The 19,235-nt window shown below is 38.6% G+C and overlaps 1 long non-coding RNA gene across 1 annotated transcript; it reads right to left on the bottom strand.

Annotated features, from left to right (window-relative positions):
• Positions 1 to 8,322: 8,322 nt before the first annotated feature.
• Positions 8,323 to 15,286, bottom strand: LOC121295380. The gene is made up of 3 exons (XR_005946914.1): positions 15,011 to 15,286; positions 14,079 to 14,141; positions 8,323 to 9,132 (listed from the first exon to the last, which is right to left on the bottom strand). It is a non-coding gene; the product is annotated as an uncharacterized LOC121295380 (long non-coding RNA).
• Positions 15,287 to 19,235: the final 3,949 nt, after the last annotated feature.

The raw sequence follows: 19,235 nt of genomic DNA, 5'->3' as shown, positions 1-19,235 counted from the left end.
CAGTCGAAAATTTGTGGCATGACTTGAAGATTGCTGTCAATCAATGCTCCCCAAGGAACTTGACAGAGCTTGAACAGTTTTGTAAAGAAGAATGGTCAAATATTGCCAAATCTAGGTGTGCAAAGTTGATAGGGACCTATCTCAACAGACTCAAAGCTGTAATTGTTGCCAGAGGTGCTTCCACCAAGTATAAACTCAGGGGGGTGGAGACTTATCCAATTAGGATCTTTCAGTTTCGTACTTTTAATATATAAAATTTTTTCTCAATAAAAACCTTTTTTCCCCTTAACAGTGTGGAGTATGGTGTGTAGATAAGTGGAAAAAGATCATCATTTAAATGCATGAAACTCTGAGGCACTGATACAGCAAAAAAATAAAGTTCAAGGGGGTGTAGACTTTCTATAGGCACTGTATATTGTTACTTACAGGTATTAGTCTTGTTTATACTATTTTTCTAGAGGATTATTTAAGTTTGAAAGCTGCAACATTTTGGAGATTTGTGTTTTGCTAATGAAAAGTTTTATGCCTCGCTTATTACATCTTCAGATGGAGAAGTGCACCTGTTCTCTCTTGTGTTAACAGAATATAAAGGGACTGTGCATGAAAGCAATGTCCTGCAGAGACATCACTAGACACACAACTATGAATCTACCAGCAACAGTCCAATAAATAGATTGCGTCTAAAAACACACCCAGTAGCAGAGGAGCACAATAAATAGGCAAGCTACAACTCACACGAGAAAGGGTTCAAGAAAAGGAAGGGAACCACATCACCTCTGGTAAATGTGTTAATAGACCTCCCTGACTCTCTGTCCAATGTGGCTGGAAACCTTTTATACAGTGTTCACTATGCTTTAATGAAAATAAGAACAACACAAAGATGCAGATTGTATATGCAATATTAAAAAATACACGCCCCGCAGGCCACACAAGTGAAACGGGACACAAAATTAAACACATTGAAAAGGGAAAATGTAATGTGCCTAAATAGCCACAGGAGGTCAGTATTGTCCAAATTTAAAATAAGCAAAAACGACATAAAACAACAAATAATGCAATATTAAACTATTCATATATTGCATTAATTATTTTATTGTTATGTGTGTTTAGTGTTAAAATGTTTTATTGTCGTTAATAAATTAAGAGCTATCAATTGGAGGCCCTCCATAATTAATTATTATTCAAGAAAGAGTGGGTTGTTTAAAGACTGCTGAACTGACCAATCATTTGTAGCCTCCACGGAGTCTCCTGCCAATGAGATTAAACGGGTGGGTTCTATTTTAAGGTGGAGTAGGGCGGTGCTGCTGTATTTAAACCCCCATCTCGGGGGCGTTTGAACCAGAAGCACCTTAAGGAGAATTTTGACGAAGGTTAATTTGCAGCGGTCATCACAGGTAATGTTTCTAAAGTATTTTGCTGAAAAATGAGTATAGTAAAAAGATCACATAATATTGTGTGTGAATTTCATGAGCAACGCGAATCGAAGGACCGGTTTTGTCTATTTTTCGATTGGAAAACATGTAAACGTTTAATGCAATGCGGCTTTTTTTTTAAAAAGAACAATTCGTATAGGTGTCCACTAGATTTTAAATTATATGCGGTTATATTCTTTGAGTCGGCGGTGTGTGGGGCAGTGTGTTAATGCAAGTCACGTTCCAAAAAAGGAACAGTGATGTGCATTGATTTATTATTTTATGTGCAAAAAATGCTAGAACAATGTCTTTTTTTGGGGGGGGGGGGTTAAAGGCTGTGCCACACCCCCGCTTATAGCTATGGAGTCTGAGGTAACTACACCATTTCGCAACATTTTCAATAACTTCGTTTAAGGCACGGTATAGTTATATTTGGCATATAATGTTGAAATTGTGATTGAATTCATTGGGTAATTCAGTAGTGTGCGCTGGTGGAACACATGGTACGGTATTGCGCACCCTTTCTTGCTGTAGGTATTCGGGGGGGCACACAACCCAACCTCCAAGGGAGGACGTGCCCAAATCCTAGCCTTATGTTTATTTTAGAAAGTCTATTAAAGTGCAGAAATAAACATAAGGCAATGCATTGGTCAAATTGTTTTAAATGAAGGCATTGTACCCTCTTGCTCTTTTAGCATAATTATGGGTGCAACTGCTTTTACTCAAATTTGCCCAGCAGTTGAAAAGCTTCATACTCTTGTCTCTGGCACTCCCTCTTTTAACTGACAAAAGATTGCACACAACCTGTTTTGCAACCCTGCACATTGGAGACTGGCATTGTGCAAGTTACAGGAAGGTGTGTGGGGAGAATGGCACGACATGCAGTTTGTCAGCAGAGTTGTACAAAGAGTATTGTCGTCTTATTGGGAGCCAGAGAGAGCATGGAAAGATGTTGCATGACTGCTATAGAGGAGCAGTTAATTGACAGTTTTTTTATTTGAGAGAATTGCTTTTAAACAAGGGTGCAGTCTATGTTGCACAATATTTGTGCTGTTGGGTAGGTCACAAGTAAACGCTTTGAAAATATGGCTCTAGGTGCTGTTAGTTATTCAGTAATAGTTAATGATTGGTCCATTTTTTGTTTGAACAGATGCTAGTTAGTCTAGTACTGCTTGTTAGCAACTAATTTAAAATTGAAGCGGGGGCATTTTCACACTTGTGGCTTTCACGTCCCCATTTCAGGTCATTTCACGGCTGATCTAAGATATAGGTGTGTCTTATGGCCCATCTATTTATTCAAGCAGACTGCTTTCAATATATCAGACGCTGTTTGAGTATTGTATAAAGACTTCTGCTTTGTAGAAGGTTGGGACTGGACAGGCCACACAATCCTTATATGCACACTGAGGTTACCTTTAAGTGGTCAAAGGAACTAAAATAGAGCATACAAAATTAACTCCACGTATGAAATGTCTACAAACTACATCCACGTATCATTCAAGGTCAGATCATGTATTTATCAAATGTCATGTCAGTGGGTCTGATCAAAATCTATGAAATACAGATTTCAATCACGAAAGAATCCATGTGCTTGTGGTATTTTGCCTCTAGTGCCAGAGAATCATTTAGGCTAGGTTTTACATTTGGCGCGCTGGACAGACTTTCACACCCAAGCAGATAAGGATGGGCTGTGGTGCAACTGTACCACTGAAGCCTGCTGTTTAGAAGGGAGTGTGGTACTACGATGTTCTTTTTGAAGGTGCCAAGTTGTATACTGTGTGTCTAAACAAGCAGTTTGTCAAGTACATTTGTCATGGATAGGTGCTACTTGTAGCTAATTTTTTTTTTTTTTTTTTTTTTTTTTTTTAAAAAAGACAAAACCTCTCTTCCAAAATGTCAGACAAGCCAGTCATTAAAGAGGATGTGGAGAAGTTCAACAAGAAGAGTCTGAAGAGGGTTAGTACTGCGGAGAAGAACACGCTTCCAAGCCAAGAAAGTAAGTATTGCCAAGTCCAGGGGTGATGGGACTTGGCTCCTTGGCTCAGATGAGGCCTGTGTTGCAGGTCAGGGCACTCCACTAGAGCCTGGTTCTTTTAGAACATGCAATATTTCAAAATAGTTTAAAAAAAAAAAAAAAATGGGATCTGTTGCTATGACATGTATCCCATTTTAGTTTGAAAGTAATATTTGGGACGCTGAAGCTTGAAGTAGTCTGCTTCTGTCTGGAATGAATTTCTCACACTAATTTTAAATGGGTAACCTTTTTTTTTTGTTGACTCTTTGGGATTAACCAGGATGTAAACTGTATCCTGAGTTTGCAGTTTTGATGGAGCAATTTGGACTACAATCCATTTTTAATGGCCTATGCTGAAGTATTTAAATGCATATTTTCAATGTAGCTGTTTTATATTCTGACAATCCTGATCTAAAACTCCTTTCAGATGTATAGCTGTCGAGTGGGTGGAAGTTTAGATTGGTCGCATCTCCATTTACAGAGGATGTTCTATCCCCTGTAAGGGGAGGTGTCCTTTTAAAACCCCACCCACTTAAAGTGGTGCACTGTTTAATCTAAACAGTGGCTGGATATATTGATTGCAACCACCTTTGCAAAAAGACCCATGTTTTTATGTGTGATTAACAAGTTTATTTCCAGTCCAATTTTAAAGCTAGTTGATTTGCAATGCTGGAATGAAATAATTGCAGGTATTTGCGTTTATTTGGTACCCTTCAGTAACCGCTATACAGATCACAATGCCCAATTCAAACTGACTTCATTATTTGATGGTAACATCGGTCCGTTGCAGGCACTACAGTCACACTTGCGTTGATAGCAAGACCAGAGAGTCCAGGTGTGGTGGTGCTCGGTATGGGCATCTAATATCAAAGTATTTTTCAGCTGATTTTTGCCTTATCTTTTGAAAGAAACACCTTTAACTGGAGGTTGTGACTACCAGGGCTATTGCGACTTATAACTTGTACGCCACTTGTTTATGGTTGTGAAGACTTTGTAATGCGCATTTGTTACAAGATTGGTTTTCCAGTGCTGTAGAAGAGTTGGTGCGACCTACTTTGCTATTTAATTCATTATAACTAATAGAACCCCTTTGTAATACAATTGAATGCTATGTTGTCAGTTGTCCTGCTCAGCTGCTGTCTTTGCCAGTACTTCAGATAATACCAAAAAAGAGAAGCAGCAAAAAAAAAACTTCCAATTATGGATGTGTTTACTGTAGCCATAGCTCAGTGAGCGCACTCCCAAAGAATTTAGCAACTGAATCTTTACTCTGCTTCATTCTGGATGACCTGGGTCTAAACAGTCTGATCACAGATCCCGTATCTCCTGAATATTCCTTCTCACTTGGCAATGATAATCTTGACCAAGACTCGTTACCAAGTTTGGCAAATCTCCATTTTGAATCCGGCTCCAGTCGTTCTACCAGATTCTTGTATACAGCGCTTGAAGCACCTCGACCAAAGAGGTCACACCTTGACAGGATGAACCGATACACCCTGGTAATCCATTCCAGGATTGCTCCGTGGGATTAAAGGGTCTCCTCGGTTGGGGGTTTATGTATTTGAAACTTTGCCCCAGTCTGACATTTCTCCTTGTGTGTTCTGTCCCCAGCCATCGAGCAGGAGAAGAAATTAAATGCTGAAGGGAGAACATGAAGGAGGAGCAGTCCTGCACCAGCTGCACATTCCATGCATTTTTACCTGTCCTCCATCACTTCTCTTGGGCAGGGCTGGGGGAGCAGAGGGAGCAACTGCAGACCATGTGCTAGTGTAGCTGTTTTGTGATTCACTGCGGGGAGGGGAAAAGGGGTTCATCGCTAACACATCTTTTAAGAGTTAATATGTGATTTAACACTTGTCTGTAGTGGATAGATGTCTTCAAAGATGAACATGTGTTGTATCTGGTGCCACGTAATTTGTCTTCCTTTTGAGAAATGTAATAAAGTAAATACAAAATGTAAATGTTTCAGTGGATTTCTTTTTTTTTTTTTTTTGCATTTTATTCTGGATAGCAGTCAATTTGGTTTTAGCGGAAAGTGAGTTCATTTTTGGAAGTTTAGTTTTAGTATTTTAGAACTGGCTTCCACATAGAGCTAAATTACTGATTTATCTAAAACTACAGTTGGATTTTGCTAAAACGAGCACATTTAACTCTGACTGCAGTAAAAAGACCTGTACGACTGTTAGATTGTGAGTCTTTGCAGAGGAATTGCTGACTAGCAAATTTCCTTTTCTGGACCTGTAATTGTGTTCTGTGGAGTGTTTCAACGGGGTGTTTGAAAGATTGCTGCTTTTTTGTAATTGAAAACTCAAAAGGGTGGGATGGGGAATGTAAAACCAGTTACCAGAAACTGAGAACCCTGATCTGACTGCTCCTGCTGGGGAGAACTATTTAATCGCAGAGCACTGAAGCTGGCTGCCAGCCAGGCACCACCCACCCCTGAACATTCTGCAATGAGAGACACTTGCAAAGATAAACATTGATTGTCTCATACAAGAACCAACTGGTGGTGTTATTAGTGACTCATTCTCCTGGGTGTCAATTTCACAGTAGGCAGCACACTGAGATCACTGGCTCCAATGCCACCTACAGATAACCAGAAGCTACTCCAAAGCATCCCTCATACACTTGTAACCTATTGCAAGTTGAGAAAAGAAGCATGCTATGAAACCTTTCCAGTTGAAGTTATTGAGTGTAAATTTAAATAGGTTGGCTGTCACCCCCCCTCAAAAAAAAAAAAAAAAAAACATTCATTGTTAAAAGACATTGTGTTTGAGCACAAGGTGTTTCATGGAATTACTCTTTCCAATATCCCAAACTGCTGAATAATATGTCAAAGGAACTGTAGAAATATCACAGATCATTGAAAAAAGAACCATTCTGTCCCATTTTAAGTATTTTCACGTCCCTGTTTAAGTTTGTGGATATGCCCTTTATGTCAATAAGCATTTATGCTCAAATAGATTTCAATATGCTAACTTCCTGTCCCAAACCATGGTCATATTAATAAATCATTAGCAGGCCGACAAATACATGGGACTCCAGAGCCTTCTGTGGCACACTGCTGCTGCATAGTCTTTCAGATCCTTGTGTTTCTGCTTTAAACATCAGGTAAAAACTGAAATCAAGCTTGAAACTAGTGAAGTAACAGAATCAACAAGGAGATAACAGATGAGGTCATGAGATCACATTGAGTTCACGTGAGTGGCAGGATTTGCATACAGATACAGCACAGTGCCAGGCTGCTAGAACAACACAGCTTTTTTATTTGGTCTCTTTAGGGTTAACAGTATTTGCAAGTGGCTCATCGTAGTTCTAGCTGTGGGTGCATTGATAGCAATTCCAACTCTGGTGCAGCAGGCACCAGTACTGCTTGCATGTCAGTAAATGTGTTAAAAAAAAGCAAACTGAGTTATGTGATTGGCTTGGTGTTTGCAGTATAGGATCCTAAAGGGTTTTGTTTTAAACTTATCTTAGATCTTATATGCACTTTCCTGGCTGTCCCTGGCTTTCAGATATGACCACAGTGTCATAAGAGAGTGGAGCAGCACAGTATTTCTTCATCTTGGTAGTTCAATGCAGCAGTAATGCAAGTGGAAAGTTAAGAAGGAAAGCTGTTAGTCTTGTTTTGCAGTTTGCCTTTAAGTTGTAATGTTAAGTACAGACCTGCAGACTCTCCGACTTTTGACGAAAATGTTCCATTGCGTGTTACTCAGTGGTTAACAGAAATGCTCCTAATAACATTTTTGAAAGGTTCCTTTGTTTACTTCTAAGGCCAGGTTTATTGGTCAAATACAAACCTGTGTAATCAAGACACTGTCATGTTTTTTGCACAATATTGAATATCAGTCATGCAGTCTAAGCAGCATTGCTCAACACTGTTTAACACAATGCAATGTTTTCTTTGATTAAAAAGCAAAGTTAAATACTATTTTAATTGTTGCTTTTTCTATTTCGTTTCTATTTTATGGTGTGCTGTTACTTTGAATGGTTCTGGGTTCTGTTGCTCCAAACCTGAGTTATTACCATTTTTATCATGAAAAATCCCAAGTGCTGGCAGTGATCACATTTTCTTATTCCATTCAAATCATTTAACAATGTGACTTTTTAATTTTGCCAACCTAACCAAGTTTATGTTAGACATGGTGTTAATGGATTCTCATGACAAGCTCAAAGCAGTGTAAAAAAAGCCATTCCAATTACATTTACTGACATTTATGTATGCTACTTTAAGGTGAGTTTTTGAGGAAGAGCAATTTGCGAAAGGCTGTTATCACACCTCTTGTCTATTCCTGTTTGCTCCCTCTGCCTCCACACGCCAGGCTGGGGCCAGAGCCAGTGCCTCAGGAAGCCTGCCTCTTAGTGTTACTTCAATTTGGGGGTGGCACTGAGGAGATTATGGTGGAAGGATATTGGATAGGTACCAATTCCTTTGGTTGTGCTATCTTGGCCAAAACACAGAGTCATTTTTAAGATCACACCATTGGTGTTGTTTTAACCTCTCAAAGTGCACATAAAATGTTTGTCAATCATTCTGGCCCATATCAATTCTACATGTGCTACTTCATATTTTATAACTATATTTGAAATTAACATGAAAAACAGGGAAATAATATACCAAATGAGGGTATCAGCCATGGCAGAGTTTCTTAATGAATGCTAGACTGATTCTGGAAACCCCAAAAAACACATTGGTATGAATTTAATATGGATTTAAATAGACATGCATCCCTTTCTTTGTAATCTGATACACATATTTAAAAGTTTTCTTTTTTTTTTTAAATTTATTTACAAAATGGCTTTCAGAAAAAAAAAAAAGGTTTTGAGAACATTAGAGCTATGGACTCCCTATAGCTGGTTTGCTAGCTATGATTGACAGGAATGTGAGCTGCCCACTTCAGTAACCGCCTGCAATTAAATTCTTACCTATAAACACAATGTTGCAGACAGATAAATATTGGACCCCACAATGGGAGCTCAAGACACCCAGATGTGTCCCATGCAAGCTGACGCCTTCTCCCTGAAGCTGCAGGACCACACATGCCCAGGTATGTCAGTATTGCAGAAATGTGTTGGAGTTTTGGAAGAAGAGCAAAACAAGTTTCCGGAAGGCTGCTTCTCCCACAGAGCCACAGAGCAAGCTTGTGCAGACTCAAGGTGTACATATCACTCACTAACACTGCTTACCTCAATAACCATTGTGCAGTAGATGTAAGGATAGGCGCAAAGTGATTTGCGGGTGCAAAGCCCCTATAATGCAGCCGTAAATTGTGTTTAACAGCCGTATGTATAGTGAAATGCATTCAAATGAAGACGAAGGATGCGGTGCTAAAGCGTTAGAGTCTCACTCTGCAGGTCATCCGAGACCTAATAGCTGAACACAGGGATGAGTTAGACCCCAGCATCAATTTAGGTGCTGCTATCCCTGCACATGTAAAAGTGCTGTGTTCTCTGCACTACTTAGCCTCTGGTTCCTTTCAGACCACAGCTGGAATGTCTGGAGGGATAGCCCAATCCACCTTTTCCAGAGTGCTAGGCGCATTTCTGAATGTCATGTTAAAAAGGGCATGCCAATACATCATTTCCTAAGGATACTAGCATGTTAGTGCTTATAAATCTCAAGGGGGGAAGGAAGCTGCTGCCCCCTGTAAGACGAGATGATCCGAGGAGGCCAGCTCAGAAGGGTAGATCCATCAAGGGTACTGCCTGCAAATAAAATGGAGGTTGTGGAGGTGAAGGATGAAGATACAACTGGGATTACACTAACAACAGCCAGGTGAGATACCCTGAGGTTTAAATAAGCAAGGAGGAGGGATCGATCGGAGAAGCAGGCCTCCATGATCCCTTCACCAAATCTTAGTTTAGGCATATAATTTAAATTCAGATAAATATTTTGAAAGGAAAACAGCTGAGCCATATCCTCTACAAGCCTTATTGGCATTCAACTCTGGCTCTGTTTTCCAGAGATTCTGACCTATCTCCTGTCTAGTTTTCTATACAAGGGCATCTAGTAAAGAATGTGCTTGTAACTCTCAAGACCAGACTTAACTGGGATTCAGGAGGTAAATTATGGCTATTGTTACTTAAACTGCTAATCACCCAGAGACAATGTGAAAAGCACTTCTAAAAGATTATTATCATGATTAATGTTATTGCAGCTGCACTGTGTGAAACCATAACAAGGCCGAGCTTGCTCACTGTAAACAGGCTAATAAATTTCAGTTTGGAAGAAGTAAACAGCTCAGGCTCCGCCTCCACGTCTTCCCTGCCAACTGGAAATTATTTCTTCAGAATGTACTTTGCAGCTGCCGAGCCTTTAGCTGTAGTTACTGTTTTTAATTTATTTTAGCAATGCATGTTAATGCATGCATGGAGGTATGCACAGGTAGTTAATAATAACATCAGTTATGAAGATTTGGAACTGGGTTTTAAAGAGCAGTTTCTTTATAATTCTGTTTTATTTCCCTTATTCCCCTTCTGATATGTAATGCTGTTTGCAATTTTCTGAGTGGTTCAGATTTTTTTTTTTTTTTTTTTTTTTTTTTTTTTTTTTTTTTGAGTTACGTGCCAGAATTGAACAGCCTCCCTCATCCTATTCAAATCAATTGACAATGTGACTTTTCAGCCCCACCTCAATGTAAAGGTTGACAAGCTCAAAACAGACTCCGGAGCACCAAACAGCAGAATGATAGCAAACACTATACAATAGTAAGTCAAATGTAAAACATGAATAAATGAATACATCAATAAAGCAATACAATGACAGTTGAAATTGCTTTTAAGATTTACATTTTTCCATTAACAAACACACAAAAGGATATTATAACAATATCAATTAATATCAATTAGGTGCCATACTCGCTGTACAGTAAGTACTTGTGTCAAAGAAGACTTGTGTCAAATAGAGAACTGCTTATGCGATTGTAGTGAAACTTGGTAAAGACATTGTGTAGAAATACCATCAAAATCTGGGGATATATACAGTGCCTGACTGTCTGTACCTATGTATGTATGCATGTCACAATTACATATTTCCATGTAGGTAGGTCTTGGAGATATTTTTCCATGACGCTGACAGCTCTAATTTTGTATTGTGACATTGTGACTTAACACCAGGGCAGATAGATACATTCCCATCGACAGTTTAAACAAATTAAAATTTGGAAATATCTCTATTTTTGTAAACTTTCCAAAGCCTCTCTCTCTCTTTCTCTCTCTCTCTCTCTCTCTCAGGGATCCTGACCAGTTCTACTGCATGGAACAAACTGTATCCATTCAAAACAAGTAGGTTCACCTTTAAAAGCATATCAAAGGTGAAGAGTCTTTTTGTTCATGAAGCAACACTGATACCCACAAACTTTCACAGCATGTATCGCTTTCTTGGATTTCGAATCCAAAACCAGTCACCTGAAACAGAAATACCTTTGTTGCACACCTTTGCCTTAAGTCTACATGGTGCAGCTGCTATTGAAATTGGAAAAACGCTGATGTGTTGAGGACACTGATGTACTTACCCAACAGATCCAGATTACTGTTAAGTGCCATGGACAGTGAGTTTTCATGCAAACGTATAGCATGCAATTATCACTGTGATATTACCAGAATAGTTTGATGCTGAAATGCATGTTTTATCACAGTGTCAAATTGCTTGCTTATGTAGCAGGTACTATCAGGGTTAAATGTCTTGGTTAACATAAACTGTAACTCATTAGTAGCCTCAAAACTGGAAATGTCACACAACAATAGGACCATACTAACTAAGGAGAGCCACAGTGGTATATTGACATCACTTTACTATCAACACACATTGACAATGGCAATCCTTGGAAGTACCATGGTACCATAGCAGAAGTAACAGCAGCAGCAGTGTGCTACAGTACCAGTACATCTGAACCACTGTGCAATGCTCTATCCAAATCCATTGTATTGTCAATGCAGGTAATTCAAATGTTTCTTCTGGCTTTTAAACTGGCATTAGAATAGTATCCCAATGGGGTATGTATTTTCTGTAAGAGTAGGATTCCTGGGTTACATTGTAGTGTAGTCAGTCTAACTGAATTAGTATGAGAGAAAATGGTGGAGGAGCAGAGTTTAGTTCATTTGTTATATTAGCCAGACAAGCTCTGGCTTGCCTTGTATTTGAAAGAGACAGACAAAGAGAAGGCGAGTGAGTAAAGGGTGGGAGACATTTTGGAAGAAGAGAATTTAAACAAGCCTAGACTGCTTCCTTGACGTGTTACAAACATAAAAAAGATACATTTTCTTGTAAATTAAATAATAAAAAATGTACATTGTAGAATAATAATTTTAAAAAAGGCATTTTCCCCAACCACTACGTAGACTGGTTACCTAAACCAGCCCCCACTTAGCAAATCTTCAAAGGTAAAGAAGTGTTTTTGTGGCACAACACTGTGCCACTGGTGAAATAGTCTCCCGTAGAGATAACATTATATATTTAAGGGTTCGGTACCTTTAAGCTTTAGGTTGCTGTTCTGTTGTTGCTGTATGCCTTTGCATTTATTCATTAATTTATTCATTTATTTTTAATAGAAGTTTAATTATTTTTCATTTGAGTTCTTTTTTGCAAACAATTTCAGATTAAAAGCATCTGTTAGTTTGGCTAGTGTTAACATCAGGGTTGAAGAAAAGGAAATGGTATATGAACAATTCAAAAGATTAGGTTATGAAAAAAAATTAAACAGAAGATATTCCAGGAACATCCTGATGAAAGACAGATCAGTTTATAATCAGAAGCGATTTAAAAGCAGTTTGTGTGTAAATACTTTTTCAGAATTTTTTATTTTTTTTCAGAATCTATTGCATTGCCATTAAATACTGTGGTCTGCTATTAGTTATGCTAGGATTTCTGCAGAGCACACTACTATTATAATGGGATTTCAATGGTGTTCTTCAATCTGGTCTCTGAAGGTGCTTGCTGCCTCCTTCTCTGGCTATCGGCCCTGTCTTTTGAAACCAGCCAGGCCTCAGCATGCACTGCTGTGGAATGTTCACCAACACTCTGCCCCTGCTACAGCCTTAAGTCTAATTGACAGCTAAAATAAATATTCTCAGTACAGACCTGCTTGTTTACTGCAAAAATATTTGATTATAAATTGCCGACATGCTGAGTCTAACTATCAGAAATATAATCAAATACATTTGCAGTTAATATAACTATTTCATTTTCTTTTACAGGACATACCTGTTCATAGAATTATTTATTTATTTATTTATTTATTTATTTGATGAATGGACCACCAAATTATACAAGCATTTAGCTTTCCAAAGCGCTTCAATTCCAGTTTGCAATGGACCGTGCCAAAAAAGGGTCAAACAAGATGTGCAAGACCATAAATGCAAGCTTGAAGAAAAAACTTTTCAAACATTATACAAACACAAAGAAGGACTTTGTGCATACCCTTTTTTTTTAAATCTTGCATATTCCTTGGAGATCGTTCACCTCATCGCGCTACAGCGACCCCTACTGGTTGAGCAGCTGATGTCTCCAGGGTTCAGTAGCTCGGTAATAGCTGTTGTTTCGGTTAAGCAGGTTCATCCAAGTAGATGGACAGAGGCAAAGGAGGACTGATCTTCAGACCTCAAATTTATAATTGGGGAGAAATTGGGGTAAAACTGATTTAAAATAATGTATATTAAAAATAACACAAAAATAAAAGCATTTACTTATGCTGTGGTGCCTGTCGCATAATAAGACTCAAATCACCTATTTTTTTTTTTGCGCTGAAGGTGAAAGGACTGTTTTTTTCTTCTGTAGAGTACAGTTAAAGTGCCATTTCTGTGTTTCTGTCTTGACACCTGTTAACATTCCAACACCTCTATACCGCCATAAATTATAGAGAGGTGCTGTAGAATTTTTGGGATTACTGCTCTATTCACTGGAATGCATGGCAATCACTCCTTCGTATGGGGTTGATGTGAAACATGCAGACCACAGCTCCATCCAAACCCAAGTACAAGTTATTAAATGCCATCCATTCAACATATAATAAACTGCTTCATATGAAGACTAGGTCTCTGTCAATCATTTTCAATTAGGACCAACGCTAAGACCATTTTACACATAAATGATAGAATCCATTGTATTATACATATACGTTGTGCATTCATACATTTACACAACACGTTCACAAGCCACAGGACCTCGAATTCAGCTACAGTACTGTTTTTTAATGTAGTACAATTTGATAATATTTCATATATTCTGTATTACAGGTATTTGCAGTTCTTTACCTGATCCTTTTCCTGTTTACTGTTAAATACTCATTGACACACAGCGAACACACATAGCAGTTTTCTAAAGCTGTAAATCTAATTTTAGAACTTTCTCTTTAATGGATCACAACAGTGTATCAAATAAAGGTTTAATTTATGGCTGAAGCAGCACCATAGATTTTGACAGCAAAAATGAACTCTTGTTATGGAACATCCTGTAGTGATAACAAGGACATTACTTTATCTTGGCTACAGTGTACATATTGTAGCAATATATATACACACACACACACATATACATACACACACATTCAACCCTAAGTGTTGATATTTTAATTCACACTTCAAGGATCATAAATCAACTGGGGAACAAAAGCAGAACACATCATATAATATGAGGAACTGTTTTTATCTCGTACCTCAGTCTCTAGTGTCTGGGATCATGGGAGAGTCACGTAATCACATGAGGAGTGTGTTGTTTGCTGTGCAATGGGTAGAAGCAAACATTTAGAGCAACTGTAAGTACAACTGTACAACATGTTAATCTCATTGAGTCAAAGGTAGGTCTTAAAGGATCCTAATGATTCACCATCAACAACATGACTGGGTAACCCATTCCATCCCCTCACCACCCTCAGTGTAAAGAAACGTCTCCTACCCTCTGTCTCCTAATTGTGCTTCCACTTACTCTATGAAATTACCACTACTTTCTATGCAAAATAAATTGCTGCTGTCTATCTTACACTTTGTTTTTAGTCTGGTTTCTCTTCAAGGCCACAATGTCCTTGTATTAATGTTGTCACCAGAACTGAACACAGTATTCAAAGTGTTTAATTCTGAAAGGGGTGTGCAGGGAAAACACATTTTGATTGCAATAAAAGCTACAGGTAGGTACATCACAATGCATTATGCTTGGAAGGGTCTGCGATCTCCCTGGTGGCGATCCCCCTGGTGCCCCTGATCTCTCTCCATCGCAATCCCTGCTGATATAACCCAGCTTTGAGCTCTCTCTCTGCAATAGCAGCTCTTTCTCTATCTCTGTGTGAATCGAGACATTCAGCCCACCAGATACAGAATTGCAAGTCTTGATTTGTGTGTTCTTGGAAGGAATTCTCTCCCTGAGGAGTTGGCTGCTGGAGCAGAGCCCTACTGATAGTGCAGGCCTTTTCAGAGGTTGTTTAAACAAACACTGCCTTGAGGACAATGTGACACACCTTGGCACATTAGGGAAAAACAGTTTACGAGGGGAACAAAAAATATTTTCAGAGCAGAAACAATATTTTGTATTTGTGAAGCATTTCTGGTAGATTATAAGCCATTGAAAGAGAGATATGAAACAAAATGTGAATACCTGCAGTCAGCTGGCATATTTTAAACAGATCTCAATCGACATGTCCCTCATTCCTCTGGTCTGACATCATGCGTTTAGTTAGAAAGTTGACAAGACTAAAAGCCGCAGAATTTTCACTTCCTATTGCTTTTCATCACCACACTTGGACCTGCCTTGAACCCTCAAATAGAGAGACCCCCTCCCTCGGCCTTGCTCTCCACACAAACATACAGCTCCACCAATAGGATTTCCTGTAGTCACCCAAAGATATTGTGCAGATACCACTACACAGTAACAAGGGCTGTATCATCACTATGCTACAGGACAGATTTACCAAGCTCGTTCTCAAGTGCAAAGCTCCACCTGCTTCTGATCTGAGGCCAACAAAGTCACACGATTTCCCTGGGATCAGGAAGGAGAGTCACATGGTGATAAGAGAAAAAAAAAAAAAAAACATATAAGTCAATATTGGAGAAATATATATTAGTGTGTGTTGTTTACTAACAGACTATATCTATCTATCTATCTATCTATCTATCTATCTATCTATCTATCTATCTATCTAAAGATTAATATTACATTTGAAGTTACTTGCTCTTTAATAAAAGGCAGTTATATGCTGCTTCCACTGAGGCTGTCTGTGCTGTGCTTGGAAAGGGAACCTTTGTGACATTTGCTTATTGAAACTGCACAGTCTTCTTATTGCAGGATAACAGGATTTGGAATCCCAATGAAAGTGTATGGCAGAGAGATTCCATTTGTCATCTAATTCTGAATAACCTTGACCTACTTTATCTAGCAGTAATCTTACATTGTACTCAAACAGCAAAATCTGAATCAACTGTTCACCAATTGTACTAAACATTTATGGCCAATTGGACTGTTGATACTAATTCAAATTGCCTCTGTCATTCACTAACAGAGTGATCGTGTTCACTGTGACAGTTTTCCTTGTTTTCCAGATAACCTTGGTTGCATTAGTAAATCCACCACAGCAGACAGACTATTCTATTCTTGTCTTGATTCCTGAAAAAACAGTGCTTCAGTTGTGTGATTTCTGTTCTTTTTCTATAATAACTTTTTCCTCTGGGGAACTTGGTATTTCCAAAACACTGTGGCACACACAGGGCTTCCATCAGACAGGATGTTCCCACAGTCTCCTGCTATACTATCTATTAGCAGTATTTACAAGCACAGGACTTGTAATAGCATAGTCACGATAGCATAGATTAATCCTGCAGGTAATTTGGTTATCCATTTATTAACACCAAAAGCACAAAAAAATAGGGTTGCAATAAATATTGTACTAAAATGTCCAACATATATACCGATTTGGGTAGGGATTATGGGGGCATGCCTCCCCTATTTATCCCCCCCCTCTAACTTATCCTCAGGAAAAATCTTACCTGGCAGCCTTGCTTGGTGGGGAAGTGCTTGGCTTCTTTGCGGTTCTACCTGCTGAACTGGCATTGTCCAATCAGGTCCTTTTTCAGAGGGCAGTGGCTTCCTTGTAAAGGATCCCAACCACCAAACTGTTAAAAGGTGTCCTACAGAGGGCGCCCCTTACAGTTTAGAATCCACAACTGTTTTGAAGTTATCAGGCCGACTTAGAGGTTAGAGTGGAATTTTACTGAACTGTACAGGGGAGGGAAGAGCTTTGCACAATAATAAACATTCTGTCTGGGTTTTGACGATCCCTGGCAAACAGTTTTTGGAGTGTATGTCACATTCTTAAAGAGCTATCGTACATCTTCAGGCACTTAAACAGTAGAACATGGAAAGGTTAAAACTATACTTGTGAAAGGTGTGGTACTGATAGTATTGGAGCTGCCTGTCTTTGATTGCCCAGGGCATGGACAGGTTTAGTGTTTGTAAAGGGTGAGGCTCGTCTTATAAAACTTTCCCATAGTAAAAGCATAGCAAAGTGTAATAAAGCACTTTGAATTTATGGTAAAGCACAGGTACATCCTGTAAAGACCAGCAAGGAATGGTAAAGCATATAAAAAAATGGCAAACCAGGGTAAATTATTGTAAATGCATAGTATAACTTTTGAAAAAAGAATGGTAACACTGCAACAATACAATGCAGAAATTCTGCGTTACACTTTTATGAGGGTCTGGAGACTAAAGCCATATCTATGCCTTTATTATGGATACCGGTTGGTTTGCTGTAGTGCAATTTGTAGTACATGAGACTAAACCCGTTAGTCTTGTCAGTCTGTCCATTCACATGACACGTTAGGTATATCAGAGAGGCACTGTCTGTCTAAGAGAAAGGCTAGCAGCACTGCAGACTGAAGCCGCCTTCTGCCTGTTCCTAAGGCTGAGTACAAGAAATAGGCAGATTGGTTTGCTACAGGCAATGAAAACCATGTTTACATGTACTTATCTTTCATATACAGAAAAGTCTGCCACTCTAATGCAAACAACACCGTGCAAACTCCACAGTCTTGGAGTGATAAAGGGAACACTGGGCTCTTTTCAAAAAGGAAAGGCACTGGCTATGGAAAACATAACCTTTTGCCAAATCCTATATCACAGTAAATATTCTATAACCATTCTAACAGTATTTTATTTGACTAAATGTAAAAAAAAAAAAAAAGCTTCCTACAGAATTGTAATTACATGTCCTCTAGTAACCTTAGTAGACCCCATCGGAACCATCAATCAATCACAATACAATGTTTGTGTAGATATATTGAAGTGGCCCTGACTTCCACTGCATTGGACAACCAGTGTGTATTGTTACCACTGAAAATAGGAACATGCTACTGCAGTTGTACCATTCTACCAATGTCTCATACCATTGTAATGCACTTGTGCTATCCTTGCTAATGCATTGCCACTACTGCGTTGGCTATTATTTGATATTGATGCACACTTTTGTGAGATAGTCAGAGACAGCCTACCAAAGCGTCGACAGTAAAGTTAATACTCCCACGCCTGTGGCAATAACTAACCTCATTTTTTTGCAGATGGGTAGCTGTCATATCTTTTTTTTTTTTTTTCATTCTTTAAAAATCTTAAAAGCAACCATACTGCAACAGGGCTCTGTATTTAAAAGGAGAGTTCTGTGTTTTTAGAAATGACTGGAACTGGCGCACACACCTGAATGGCTGAAAGGATCGCATTTGTAATCTGTGCTTTCTTATCTCTAAACTGGTTTGTAGTTGAGTAGTAGTGGAAATGGCAGGTGTCATGTGGCACAGGTGCGCTGCAATCAGTTCTTATCTATATTATGCCCTTTATTAATATGTGCAGGTTTGTTTTATACGGCTCTGTAAATCTAGTCCTACTGCACGTACAACCCACTTTGAATTTCTCTCAAGCGCTAAGTGCTCATAATTTGATAGGAATCTATTGTCAATAATCTTGCACTGCAGCACTCTTTTGGTAGAGCAGGGGAGTACATGATGTAGGTTACCCATGTAATGTTCATTCTCTGCAGCTTGCTAAAAAGTCTTTTTTTTTTTTTTTTTACTTGAATAATTGCTATTTGATGCCACAATACAAAACATGTGCCCCCACACAGGCAACATGGCAATAATAATCATGAAATGAGCTCTTTCTTGACAATTCTTGCCATACACAAATAAGCTCTCCTTGGTGGTAAAAGTAATTTGAGTTACTCGATAAATTGAATTGGCACTATCCAGCATTCAAGATACAGGATAATTTAATGATCTCAGTAATTAGTTTTGTTTCCTTACATACATCTTATATGTAAGTCTAGTATTATTTTGCTGTACCTGGTTACATTTTCCAGATTATTTTTGAAGCTCATTTATTTTGCCCTGGCGCGTCACGAAATCTTGAAATAAAGTTGTTGTTCTAAAACTATAAAGGACTTTAAGATTATAAACAAATGCAGCAGTATTTATTACCAATCATCCTTTGTGTCATAACCTTGACTATAGTGACCTCTGGTGGTAGGGATGCGTGATTGCCGTTGTTTTTATCGTTTTCACTAATATATTGAGTTCAGGAGTTGCTCTTCTGTTTAGGCTACTTGCCATAGGCAAACAGAACACTATTTTACGGTGTGCGTGTTACAGTTTAGAAGTAAAACAAAAACTACTTGAATCACAAACACGCATTATATAGTTCAGCAAACCATGTATCACAGAGGTCAGTCCATTGGTATAACATGTAAGATTTCAGGCTAACTTGCATTCAGATTGCAGCCAGGTGTTGTGGAAACTGAAAATGTGTAGGGCTGAAGTGCAGATTGTAAAGCGCGGCGAAT

This window comes from Polyodon spathula, chromosome 20 (assembly GCF_017654505.1).
Source record: "Polyodon spathula isolate WHYD16114869_AA chromosome 20, ASM1765450v1, whole genome shotgun sequence".
NCBI lineage: Eukaryota > Metazoa > Chordata > Actinopteri > Acipenseriformes > Polyodontidae > Polyodon > Polyodon spathula.
This window is presented reverse-complemented; position numbering and strand designations above follow the sequence as displayed.